This window comes from Sinocyclocheilus anshuiensis, unplaced genomic scaffold (genome assembly GCF_001515605.1).
Source record: "Sinocyclocheilus anshuiensis isolate Anshui unplaced genomic scaffold, SAMN03320099.WGS_v1.1 scaffold952, whole genome shotgun sequence".
Taxonomy (NCBI): Eukaryota; Metazoa; Chordata; class Actinopteri; order Cypriniformes; family Cyprinidae; genus Sinocyclocheilus; species Sinocyclocheilus anshuiensis.
In genome coordinates, this window is record NW_015552656.1 from 936,596 (window position 1) to 949,571 (window position 12,976).

The window sequence follows — 12,976 nt, forward strand, 5'->3', positions numbered from 1 at the left end:
CACACACACACACACATAAAGAACATTTAAACATATGACCTATATTTTACTAGTATAGAGGTATTTTTTTGTGTCAAACTTGTGATAGTGAAATTTAGTGTAATACTGGATGAGAGTTAATGTACTTTTTCTCACACAAGGGATATCATAGATTTCTGAGGTCTTGGAAAAGAACAAATGAATAAAATTATGATGTTTATAATCATTTTATGGTGCTTATTTATTCTTTATTGATAAGCTTGTTTATAAACAAAAAAGGAGAAATGATTAAGTAATGATTAAATAATAGCAGAATTTGATTTAATTTTAACATTATAAAGTTCAGGCTTGGGTAAAGTAATGGAGTGCCTTGAATCAAAGTGAATGCATCACCAGAATAATCTATGAACATAAAAATATAATATATAATTAATATAATATAATATAATAAAAATTTGTTTATCAGTAGTTCTTTATTTATTTAATACCTTCAGCAAGCATGCTTAAAGACTTTCACATTGTTACAGAAGTTTTCTATTTATAATAAATGCTTTAAATAAGATAAACTTTCTATTCGTCAAAACATCCTGAAAATAAAAATAATTTCAGATAGAAAACAGATATTTTAAATTACAATAACATTTCATAATATTACTGTTTTTGCTATGTTTTAACAAATAAATGCATCCTTGGTGAACATAGGAGACTCTGAACCTTTGAAAGGTATTGTTTTTATTTTATTTTAGCCTATATAGAATTTATTAAACCCTGTTCACAACTCATATAATACAATAAGACGTTTTGAGGGTGGTTTTCCTCACAAATTTTCCACAGATCCTCTAGTGGATTGGTTTTCACATTCCTAATGCTGATCAAAAATCTGTGTGTGTGTCTTTTCCCAACAAATTTGAGGACAGTGATTTGATGAGGGCTGGGACATGTTCTGCTGAAGGCCTATGAAAAACAGCTTTGGCTCAGCGCCCTTCAAAGATTAGAGCTTGTTTTTTTTCTCCTTTTTTTTTACTTGCACACTATGCAGTTTCCCCATCTGTTGTCTGTTCTTTGTCTTATTCCAGCACTCTATCCTGTTTATCTCAAGTAAGGCGATATCACCAGCTTAAGCGGAGTGGGAACGTTCCAAAAGCTTTTACCATTAAATTCACCTGTCACGAGTGTTGTGTGCTGCTTTATTGACTCTACGTTTTACAAGCCCAGAGACTTCATATAGCAAATTCATTATGTCTTCCAGAAGACAAATAGCGCAAAAGGTTTCTCTTCGTCCTTTATTAGCCTCACTGCGTCATGTGAAGGGCCTTTTATGTAAAATGAAGACTCCACCAACCCCATTATGCTCTTGTTTGTGGCATTAAAATATGCTTTGTGCAAGTACAACTATGGTTATGCTTGCATTGCATGTCCATGAAAGCTAATCATTTCTGTTTTGTCAGTACAATTATGTCACAAACAAAAATAGCTCTATTCACCAAACAACACGCACATTGATTTTGTATGGATCAACCGTCTGTTGATGGTGGAAACGCTGAGATGGCAGTATGGGTTGGTGTCCTCCACAAGCCGGATTTGTAACGTAACTGGATTATCGCAGAGCGCTGCACTTTTCCCCTCATTGTTGGATAAATAGCTAGTTAAGATTGAACCCATTTGCCTATATTAATTAAATGCAGATTTTTTCTTTTGTTGACCTTGTGTTGACTGTGCAAATGCTGCGTGTGATACATTATGCTGGCATGAAACCTGTATAACCCTCAGGACTGGGTTGGAACTTTCCCCCCTTTAAAAATAATAGTTAGATTTTTCTGACATCATAATTGCGGGAGTTGACACATAAATGCTTTTTGACCACATGGTTCTCTTACTTAAAGTCGATGGTTACACTTCATAATAAATCAATATGAAATAAATCTCTGCTAATAAATAAATAAAAATCTTTTTTGTTTTTGTCCACTTTGACAAAGTACAAAAATTGTACAAAGTTAAGAATAAAACAAAGATGATTGTAGTATGTTTTACTAGAAATTACTATTTCAGCCTTTTTACTTCAAAAGTCCATGTTTATTTCAATGTGATTTTATTTCAGTGTGAACTTTCTGTTTCTGTAATTATTTGTGAAATTTGCTAGCAATTTCTAAGGTAAAGTAGTTCCAAACTGAATCCTACATCAAATTTGTGAATATTGTGGTGGTGTGTTGTAATATAGTCAAATGCACAAATTAATAATGTCATCATATACCCACCCTCATGTTCCAAACCGATATAACATTTTGTCTCCCTGTTGTGGGACATAAAACAATATATCCCACATTATATATTGATATAATTATATATGTTTTTAAAAATCTGGTCATAATCTTTTTGTCTGTACATTGAAAGGAAATCAAGTTCAATGTAGTTTTGGACCCCATTCACATTCATTGTACAGGAGAAAAGAAAAAAAAAAAAATCACAATATCTTCTTTCATATTCTGCAAATAAATAAAACAAAGAAACACATAATACTGGTCTGAAAAAACATTATGGTAAATAAATGATGACAAAATATACATTTTTGAGTGAGTGAGTGCAAGTGAGAGGATTCATAGAATATAGTGGGACGACAGCATGTGTAATATCCTGAGGGACTTCCTGATCCAGACAGAGGAATAAGTAGTGGTCATTCAGCTAGATATAGACAAGAGTAGGACAGCAGTGATAGTGTCCTTCCCAAATGACAGGAACATAAAGGGAGTCTGAGGAACAAAGAAACGCGACGGACGCTTTAGGAAGTATGTGGCAACTCAAAGATAAGTTACTTGCTTAGAAGCTTAATTCAGACAAGTGCAGTCCTTTGCCCACTCCAGCGAACCCCCAAGCCAGAGCAACAGAGGAACAGAGACATCAACAAATAAGGAGAGCAGGCCTTGTGCAAGACATGGGAGCTGTCACAACGACTGCATCTTAGTAACTTTTGAGTCATATTATGAATTTGCTTTGTTTAAACATGATGCAAAACCATTGACTCAAAAGTTACTTCAGAAGTTTGGTCAGTCAGATTTTTGGCTGCATTAATTTGATAAAAAATACAGTAAAAATGGTAATATTGTGAAATATTATTAAAATTTAAAATAGACATTTTCTAGTTTAATATATTTTAAAATTCCTGTGATGGTAAAGCTGAATTTTCAACAGTCAATACTTAAGTCCATTACTCCAGTCTTCAGTCTCACGATGTGCCTGCGGTGAGGAGCGAGGAACGAGGAGAATGCAGAAAAATCATAAATAACAGTCTTTAATGACATCAAGGGAAACACACGTAGGACACGGGGTCGACATTCAAGACAGCACAGAGAACTCAAAACAGGAAATGCTTTAAATACAATGAGGAGGGACACAGTGAGGAATGCCTGAAATCAATAAACAATCAAACATGAGGGAAAACTGGGTAATGGAGTACGTGGGGGAGGAGAACACAACACAGGAACAGAGTCTGACATTACTCCCCCCTCCCGGAAGGCGCGTCCATGCACCTCATAACAACCAACGGGGAGGGGGCGTGGGCACTCTGGAGGCCTCTCAGGACAGGCTTCCAGTGACGGACGGACTCCAGGGTGGTACCCATTCCGGGACCCATGGCGGAGCAGGCAGACTAGGAGGCCATGGCAGAGCAGACAGTTCAGGAGGCCATGGCGGAACAGGGAGCTCAGGTAGCCATGGTGGAGCAGACAGTTCAGGAGGCCATGGAGAAACAGGGAGCTCGGGGAGCCATGGTGGAGCAGGGAACTCAGGGGGCCTGCCGTCGGCACTCGGCCCGGCCACCACGGACGGACCCCTACAACCCCCCCTCCTCAAAAAAAATCCTTGGGGAGAATATAGTATTTAGAGGCCCTCCATAGGCCTAACTCGGGAACTGTGGCCCTCCCTGGGCTTGACTTGGGGACTGGAACCCTCCTTGGGCTGGACGTGGGAATGGAGCCCCCCTTGGGCAGGATATGGGGACTGGAGCCCTCCTTGGGCTGGACATGGGAACTGGAGTCCTTTCTGTGCTAGACTCGGGGACTGGAACCCTCTCTGGACTAAACTCGGGGACTGGATCCCTCTCTGGGCTAAACTCGGGAACTGGAGCTCGCTCTGGGCTAAACTCGGGGACTGGAGCTCTCTCTGGGCTAAACTCGGGGACTGGAGCCCTCTCCGGGCTAAACTCGGGGACTGGAGCCCTCGCTGGACTAAACTCGGGGGCTGGAGCCGACACTGGAGCGGACCTAGGGACTTGAGCCAATAGCCTTTTCCTTCTCAAATTCCTCATTTGATTAGGGGTAAAAGCAAGTGTGGGAGCAAAGGAAAACAAAAAACTTAAAAAAAAAACCCCCCCCGAAAACAAAAACGGGGAGAAGGGGCACAGCTTACTTTTTGTTGGGTGCTGTCTTCTGTCACGATGTCCCTACGGTGAGGAGCGAGGAATTAGGGGTAAAAGCAAGTGTGGGAGCAAAGGAAAACAAAAAACTAAAAAAAAACAAAAAACCCCGAAAACAAAAACGGGGAGAAGGGGCACAGCTTACTTTTTGTTGGGTGCTGTCTTCTGTCACGATGTCCCTACGGTGAGGAGCGAGGAACGAGGAGAACGCAGGAGAATCATAGCCAACAGTCTTTAATGACATCAATGGAAACACACGTAGGAAACGGGATCGACGTTCAAGACAGCACAGAGAACTCAAAACAGGAAACGCTTTAAATACACAGGACTAGAGGAGGGACACAATGAGGAACACCTGAAATCAATAAACATAATCAAACATGAGGGAAAACTGGGTCATGGAGCATGTGGGGGTGGAGAACAAAACACAAGACAGGAACAGAGTCTGACAGTCACATGATCCTTCAGAAATCATTCTAATATGCTGATTTACTGCTCAAGAAACATTTCTGATTATTAGCGATGTGGAAACCAGTCGTGCTGCTTCATATTTTTGTAGAAACCATGATAAACAGCATTTATTTGAAATATGCATTTTTGTAACTATGTAAATGTTTTTATTGTCACGTTTGAACGATTCAGTGCATCTTCAGTGCATTCAGTAAAAGTATTATTTTTTGTAAGTGTTTTTTTTTTCATTCAGAGAAAATGCAGAATTTTTTTCTTCACATTTTGTTCAATCCTGCTATGACATTTCACCTTTTAAAAATAATGTTTTGATACATTGAATTTGAAAGACTGACACCATAAAAAAATTGCGTTTCAAACTGAATTTCCCATTCCCATCTTCACCAGCTTTTCATTATGTGTACACATATTTTGCCCTCTTCAAGATCAATAGTTCAATTTGTTTTTACAGAACTTTTCCTTGGAACAAAATATAAAAAATATTGACTATGAATAATGTGGTGTGGAGTATATAGATATTTTAGCTCTTATTAGTCATTTTTGCACTGGCCTTCTACCCATAATGATTTTTTAAAATTCTTTTTACAAGACATTGTATGTTTTTTTCTAGAACTTCTTATCAACAGGAGTTGAACAAAATAATGTGAACACCTAGGCAATATTTCTTTATGAAGGTGTTTTACCACCATTTGACTTTATTACAGCTTCCAAACTTCTTGGAATAGGTTTATACAACTTCTGAATAGTCTCCAGCTGAATGTGGTCTATCAGAACATCTTGTTCTGATGTTTCAGAGATTGTTTCAGGTTCTTTTAACTGTCTGGGTCCAAATGTACAGGTTTTATAACCATCCTTTTTACATTTTAGCACTGGTGTCTGCAATTAAAGTATTAGCAGTTGCAGCTTTTTCAGGAATGTTGGCGTTAAGTTCTCTGTGGTCAGTTATTGAGGAAACAGGGTCTTTAAAGTGGATATTGAAGTTTGCCTCACTTTGCTGAGGTATTATTTGGACACAATTCTTTAGTGAATGACTGTCCAATCATTCACTTTCAGTTTTTGCCTCTGCTGATGAAGTCTTGCCATGCTTTGTATACGCAGTCATAATCATAAAGTTTGTTGTTCTTAAAACCTCAAACAGTTGGGCTGTTTAAGGCTTCCATGATTTGGCGTTCATATTATTTTATATCCTTGTATGTATTATTTACTTGTTATTTGTTTAAATTATAGCACATGTGTTTCAAATCAGTGATGGGCTTGAAATAATTCCTACTTTAAGAATATACATACTTATTGGTTGCAGAAAAATAAAGTCCAAGTTAAACGTTTAGACCAAGATACAAATAGAGCAAATCCTCTGCTCTGAGTCAGTGTGTGGGAGTCCATCCATTTCATATTTCTACCGTTTTGTTGGCTTCCATCAGTAAGTGTGCTTTAATGATTGCCTATAATCAGGTTTGGAACATCCTCTTTACTCCCATTAACATCGCATTCATTTCTGCTGGAGCATGAAATCAAGGTTATTGTAATTTTGCTCAAATTTGCAATTTATGCAAAAGGAACAGGATTGACATTATATAAATGCAAGCAAAACACCATTTCCGCAAAGTGCAACTCCCATCAAAACATTAGGTCTGGTGTGGTTATCGTGCGGTGCGTTGATGAGAACTTGGCTTCCCTGTGCAAATGCTTCAGCCCACAGTAAGGGAGCTGGTTCAGAGTTGGGCGTTGAGGGTTACTTGTTTGTTCACATCTGTCTGTGTGATTGAAGTAAGCTTAACGCATCCCTGCAAAACACATGCAACCAAGGGCAAACATTTTCCCAGGGGAAAGGGATTAGGTTCGCCCTCACTGACATATGTGTAACAACTAGCAATTCTGTCCATCGCCCACTCACCATTGCAAAGGGTGTAATTGTGGAACTAACGTATAATTTGGGGGCCTGTCTGTGAAGTAAGACCACATGAAATTAATTGAGTGTCAGGATGTTTTTGGATCAAATTCAGCCCAGTGGAACTGCTCTGACAACAGTGTGGGATGTGTGTGTGTGTGTGTGTGTGTGTGTGTGTGGGCCTGGTTGAAGGCAGGGAGGGGTTAGTGTGAGCCCCTATGAGATCGTTTGGGAAATGCTACTCTAGAAAAAGGAAATTTTGTGGTTTGGGTTTAATGTAGGATTATGTTAGTCACTAAGATGCTAAGACCTCATGCAGCGTTCAAAACTTTGCAGAAACGGTGTGGAGAGGGTGTTTCAAACGGCATAACATCTCCACATGCATTTTCTCCACATATTCTTCCAATCAACTCCACAAGGTCCATCCCAAGATGCTTTTAAACAGAATTGGAGGAGTTACCGTGCATTATTTTCAATTTTTTTCCTCCGAAATAAATAATTTTAATATTTTCATGTTATTTCTGCATATATACAGTATGTAAGTGTCTAAAATTCATTTTAATTTTTAACACAGTTGAATTTAGCTTTACCATTCCTGTGACACTTTTACAACTGAACTACAGTTCCATTTGATCTTCCGGGCAAAAAGAGAATTAGGCCTATTAATATAATTATTTTTTTTGTAGCAATTAACCTAGTTTCGATTTGAGGAATTGCCCTGCTATAGACTATTGGCTGTGCTAATTAGAAGGCGGCCACAGCTGTTTTCATACCATCACAGAGAGGCTCAAAATCACTTTCCAGAACATTCTCGTTCACCACTCCTGGCTGGTGGAACGATCTTCCCACCCCTATCCGGAATGCTGAATCCCTGACAATTTTCAAGCGACAGCTGAAAACCCATCTCTTTCGAAGCTACTTGACTTCATCATAAAAAAAAAATAAATAAAAAAAATTCTCTCTCTTTATTTATTCCTTCTCTTTCTAGCTTGTACTTATTTGAACAATGTCTAATAACTTGGTATTACAACCACTTCCTGTGTCTGTTTGCCTCTTTAAGAAGAATCGCTTTATGTATCCCCCAATTGTAAGTCGCTTTGGATAAAAGCGTCTGCTAAATGACTAAATGTAAATGTAAATGTAACCTCAAAATTTGTCCCAAACCACCATTAATTCTAAATTTTTAAGTTAGCTTGTAAGTGAAATTTCTTGAACTGTGATAATATTTTTGAAATCGTCCACAAAAAGCAAATGTGAATATCTCCATTTCATTAAAAGTAATTTTATTTCATTTCTTGTAAATCTGCATAGTTCTGGCTTGGTAATTTGTCTATATCTCTCAGTGTCAGTCAATTAAAAATGTCTCAGTGTTGTTTGTCCAAGCAATGAAAGTCCAGTTGTCTTTATGCCTCAGCATTCTTCAAAATATCTTGTTCTGTATTCATATAGAATACAGAAATTCATACAGATTTGGAACAACATGAGGGTGTGTAAATGATGATAGAGATTTTTTAACTATATTGTAATGAAACTATATAATGAAATTATATAAATAGTAAAATAAAGTAAAATAAAACAAATACAGAACTTTTACATATATCAAAGTAAGTTAATGTTTGTCAGTTCTAAAACGAACAACCCAGGCTTGTTGGAATAACCTTTCTGCAAAATGATATTGCTGCTTTTTGTACCTCTCGTGACACTTGCAAAGTGAGTAGTGGCGTAGCGAGTCAGCCCTGGGCCCATATGCAAACAAATTGTATGGGCCCCCCCAAACATTATGGGCTCCAACTCAGTTAACTTAACTTAGGCCCTATCATTGATTTTTCGGAAGTAACTAACGTTACATGAATCGTGACTATTCACAAGCTGTTTTATTTATGGTATAGGCTAATGCTTGGAAATGATGTTTAAAGTTTTCACGTCCATTCATTATTTGTAGCACACAAACCACTCAATAATCGCAGCTTTGTGCTTTGTTACTAGAAAGTCTCAGCCTTCTGTAAATTTTATGATAAAATACAAACAATAAACGTATTTTTACGCTAAAAGAATGAAGAATGCCACAGACTTTTTTTTTTTGGAGGAGTAGGCCTATATGTGGAATTTTCACATTAACTCTACGCAATATAACATGATTTTATTATCTTAATTTTGACTTAATTCTTAAAATATTATGACGTTAATCTTATTTATTTAGTTATTTTTCAACGAGGCACAAAAATGCTGCTGTATAGGCTACTGAATGCAAACACAATTTTGGCACAGCGGCCCCAAAAAACCAAACAAATAAATAAATAAAAAACAAACAAAAAAAAAAAAGTAAAAAACAGTGAGGGGATATTTTAATTATTTGTTAATAAACTAATGGTTTCTGAGTCAATGTTGCAAAAATGAATTTTGAGAACCTGACTCGCCATCTCCTCATTGGACGTGCCTTTAGAGAGAAATGCATCTTTACGGATTACATAATGAAAGAGTTTTTGTTTTCGATTTGAATTATTTCGTTTTAAAATAGTAATTTAAAGCATTCTATAGATATATTTATCATGTCGGTGAAGCACTCCTGCTCAAGACCAAGACGACAGAAAGTGCATCCTGTTTGTTTTCTGTATTTTACAAAAGCATAAGGTTTTGTTGATATTGTGAGTGCACACAAATAAAAGCAGACCCTTTGCAGCGCTGGTGCCTCCATGTCCTGCAAAGCGCGCTTTAGCTTCCACTCTCCGCGCAAACGATTGAATATGCGCCTAACAGAGCTCATTTATCTAGATTAAATGTTTAAATTAATACTGTGAAATGCATGAAGTGTTTTATGTCTCTTTATTTTAGGCAAGTCGTGTTTGTTTAAGAAGGCTAAATTGATCAAATGTAATGCCCAACTCACTGTCTGCCGCTGCCGCTTGGTCGTTCCTTTAAAAAACAAAAAACTTGAATTCAACAAACATAAAATGTTCCAAACATATTTCTAAATTAACTTAATAAAGAAACAAAAAGAAGTATGACCACTTTGCCATTAAAAACCAAAACTGAACTATTTTAATAGCTGTGTAATGGGGAAGAGAGAGAGAGAAAAGTCACGGTATCCAGTCGGACTCGGGCCGAGAATTCTCATAAAGCTGTTGGGGAGAGAGAAAAAAGTCACGGGATCCAGTCGGACTCGGGCCGAGAATTCTCATAAGCTGTTGGACAAGGGCCGGGACCATGAAGGGCTCTATTCGTTCCCTCGTTTCAATTAAAAGTTCACCCGAGCTCGGCGGGCCACCGAACTGCACCTGCATACCCTGCATACACAGACGCTACGCCACTGACAGTGAGATGTCCAGTGAGTGGCACTAATACATGTATTTTATCCACGTGTATGTTTTATTATGTTGCTTTTAAGTATCACAGTAGTTCACAAATTAAATATCTGGTGAGTGGTGATGAAAGGTTAATGCTGTGTCGAGTAAAAAAAAAAATGTACCAACTTAATTAAACCCTACACAAAATCACACCTGGTTGTGATTCAAATGTCGGAATGTATTAGTTTACAATCAAGCACTATGGTAAAAGTGTTTTGAGGTCAAAACATAGTATTGTGAAAAGAGAAGCATGTTGCACTGAGACAGTATATGCACATGGCCTTTAGTGAAGCTGTGTTCATTTCTTTTCTCAGGTTTGAGCGGATTTAAACACTCACTGCTTTGATTCCCAATAGATAGTGTGATGAACATCAGATTTGAATAATCGGATTAATTTAATCTTTGAATTTCATATTAGATTATGTAAACTGTAAGCAGTCCATTGACACGAAACGCACACGCGCGGTGTGAGCGCTAACTCTAGTGTCGGCTGGAGGAAGTGTTAAATGAGGCTCATTGGTCTGGTCCCTTGGCTGTTGCTGCAGATGGTCGGAGGTCTGAGCCAGCACGTGTGGAGGGTGCCATACTGGTAATTAAAAGCCGAGCAGAAGGTCCGAGCATGAAATGTGTGTGGTGTGTTGTGCTAAGACTGTAAACACCAGACCTTTCTAAACCACCATCAGTTCCAGACTGATGACCTTCCTGCATGTTCTGTGACAAAAAGAACAGACTTTTTTTCCATAGATGATAATGCATTGTATTGAAATACTGAAAAGTTTTTTTTATTTATTTCTGTATACTGATTAAAAATTCTTCAATAAATTATTTTAAGTTGTGAATCAAACAAACCAGCTCTAAGGTGATTACAACATTACAAACTTTGACTTAAAGTGAAACGTCTAAAAGTTCAAAATCTGAGAGAAAAAAAAAATTCAACCTCTTTAAAGAGGGAGTGAACTACCAGTGTTATTTATATATGTATTATAGTATTTATTAACATTTGAATTATTTTATATATCAGATTAGTATATTTTCAGGTTTCATTTCTATTTTAGTTTTAGTAATTTTGTTATGTGCATTTCTTATTTATATTTCTTATTTTTAAATATTATTTATACTTATTATTTTTTAAATAACTCTGTTTAGCTCTCATTTAGTTTTTATTTTAGTTTTAGTAATTTTATTATGTGCATTTGTCATTTTTGTTATTATTATTATTATTATTATTATACTCCGTTTTGCTTTAATTTATTTAGATTTTTATTGCAGTTTTATTTTCAGTAATTTTAGTACTAAAACCTACTTTATTTTAGTTAATTACATTTTTATTTTTATTATTTAAACATTTTGTAGGGTTTCTCATATAATATTTATATTTTATTTCAGCTTTATTTCAATTAATAAAAATGATGTTTTAATCGTTTTAGTTAACAATAACAATACAGTAATCCACTGTACTGTATTCACTTTCATGTTTTATTGTATAAAATACCTTATATATAATGTTCATTTAATAAATCAAACATAATTCACCTTCATCAGTTTTTAGAGCACTATAGAAATTCAATAATTAAACCTTGTTTTTTACAAATGCACCTGAAATTACTGTGACTTATTGATTCTACAGAAGCATATATCATCACCGAACAATCTCAGAGCTCATGGTAGGTCTGTCTTAAAATATTTATATATTATTGCTAAAAAATTATTAAAGTAGTACTGAACGTATTGAAAATAAATGATTTCCCCCCCCCATTTCAGAAGCATTCTCTATAATGTGAAATTTATTCTTAAATCCTAGAGATCTTAATTTTTCTCTTTCTCCGTCTATGCACGTACATATCCAGAGGCTATGCAACATTTCGACTAATTTGGAAATGAGCGTTCTCAAGTGAGGGAAGAAGATGAAAGAACAGAATGAAATGGGAGTGTGTGGGCTGAAATTGTCCCAGGATGTACAACACCAAAATCATGAGAACTTAAAACTGGAAGACACTGATGGAATCATAAGAGACACATCTGTCATAACATACACGGTTCAAATCCTTAACCATAAGTATGAAACTTCAGCATGCTTCAGCAACTTCTGCACCATTTACATTTTTTGGGAGATAAAATTGGTAGAAAAATCCCATAGACTTACATTTTAAGGAGGGACCAGAAACACTTTTGGGTGTTTTTTTTTTTGTCTTGGGCCAGTAAATAAGCAACTCCCAGCCAACAGCCTATAATGTTCTAGCACACTGATGTCAAGTTTTGCCCGAACAAACTCATATTTTCTGCATCTCACAGAGGTCTTTGTTTTTTTTTCAAGTTAATATGGTTTTAAAGGTAATATTTAATCTCTCTGCTTGTCAGAAAATGGGTCAAATGTAATCAGTGTGCTTAATAAAAACATGTTACATTTAAACATCTTTGAAAGATTTCCATTTAAATGCTGAGAATTTAAAATTCTAATCTAATCTGTCACTTTTTTTATTTGCGTACACTGTCGATGTAATTTCTGTCTTTTGCATTCATGCAGCAGTGTCTGAGATGACACCTGAGGCAATGAAAGTGAAATATTGTAATGGACTGTCGATCCAAACACCATTTCTGGATGAAATTCCTTGAGGGCTGCTCTACCATTCCGAGAGTTGGGATATTTATTTGATCAATGGCAGCCATCAGGCTGTAAAACAAGCTGCGCTATTTTATATCAAGAAGCAGTAACATTTCGCTGTCTTATATGGCAGCTTCAGGCATGTTTATACATCCAATGTTTGTACTTGAACATATACCATTGTGCAATTTCATGTCAAACTTATTTTGGAGATATTGATTGCCTTCAAGGATTGATACAGAGATTTTTAAGCAAAGGAATTCTAGTGGTCATATGCTGCTTAGCTT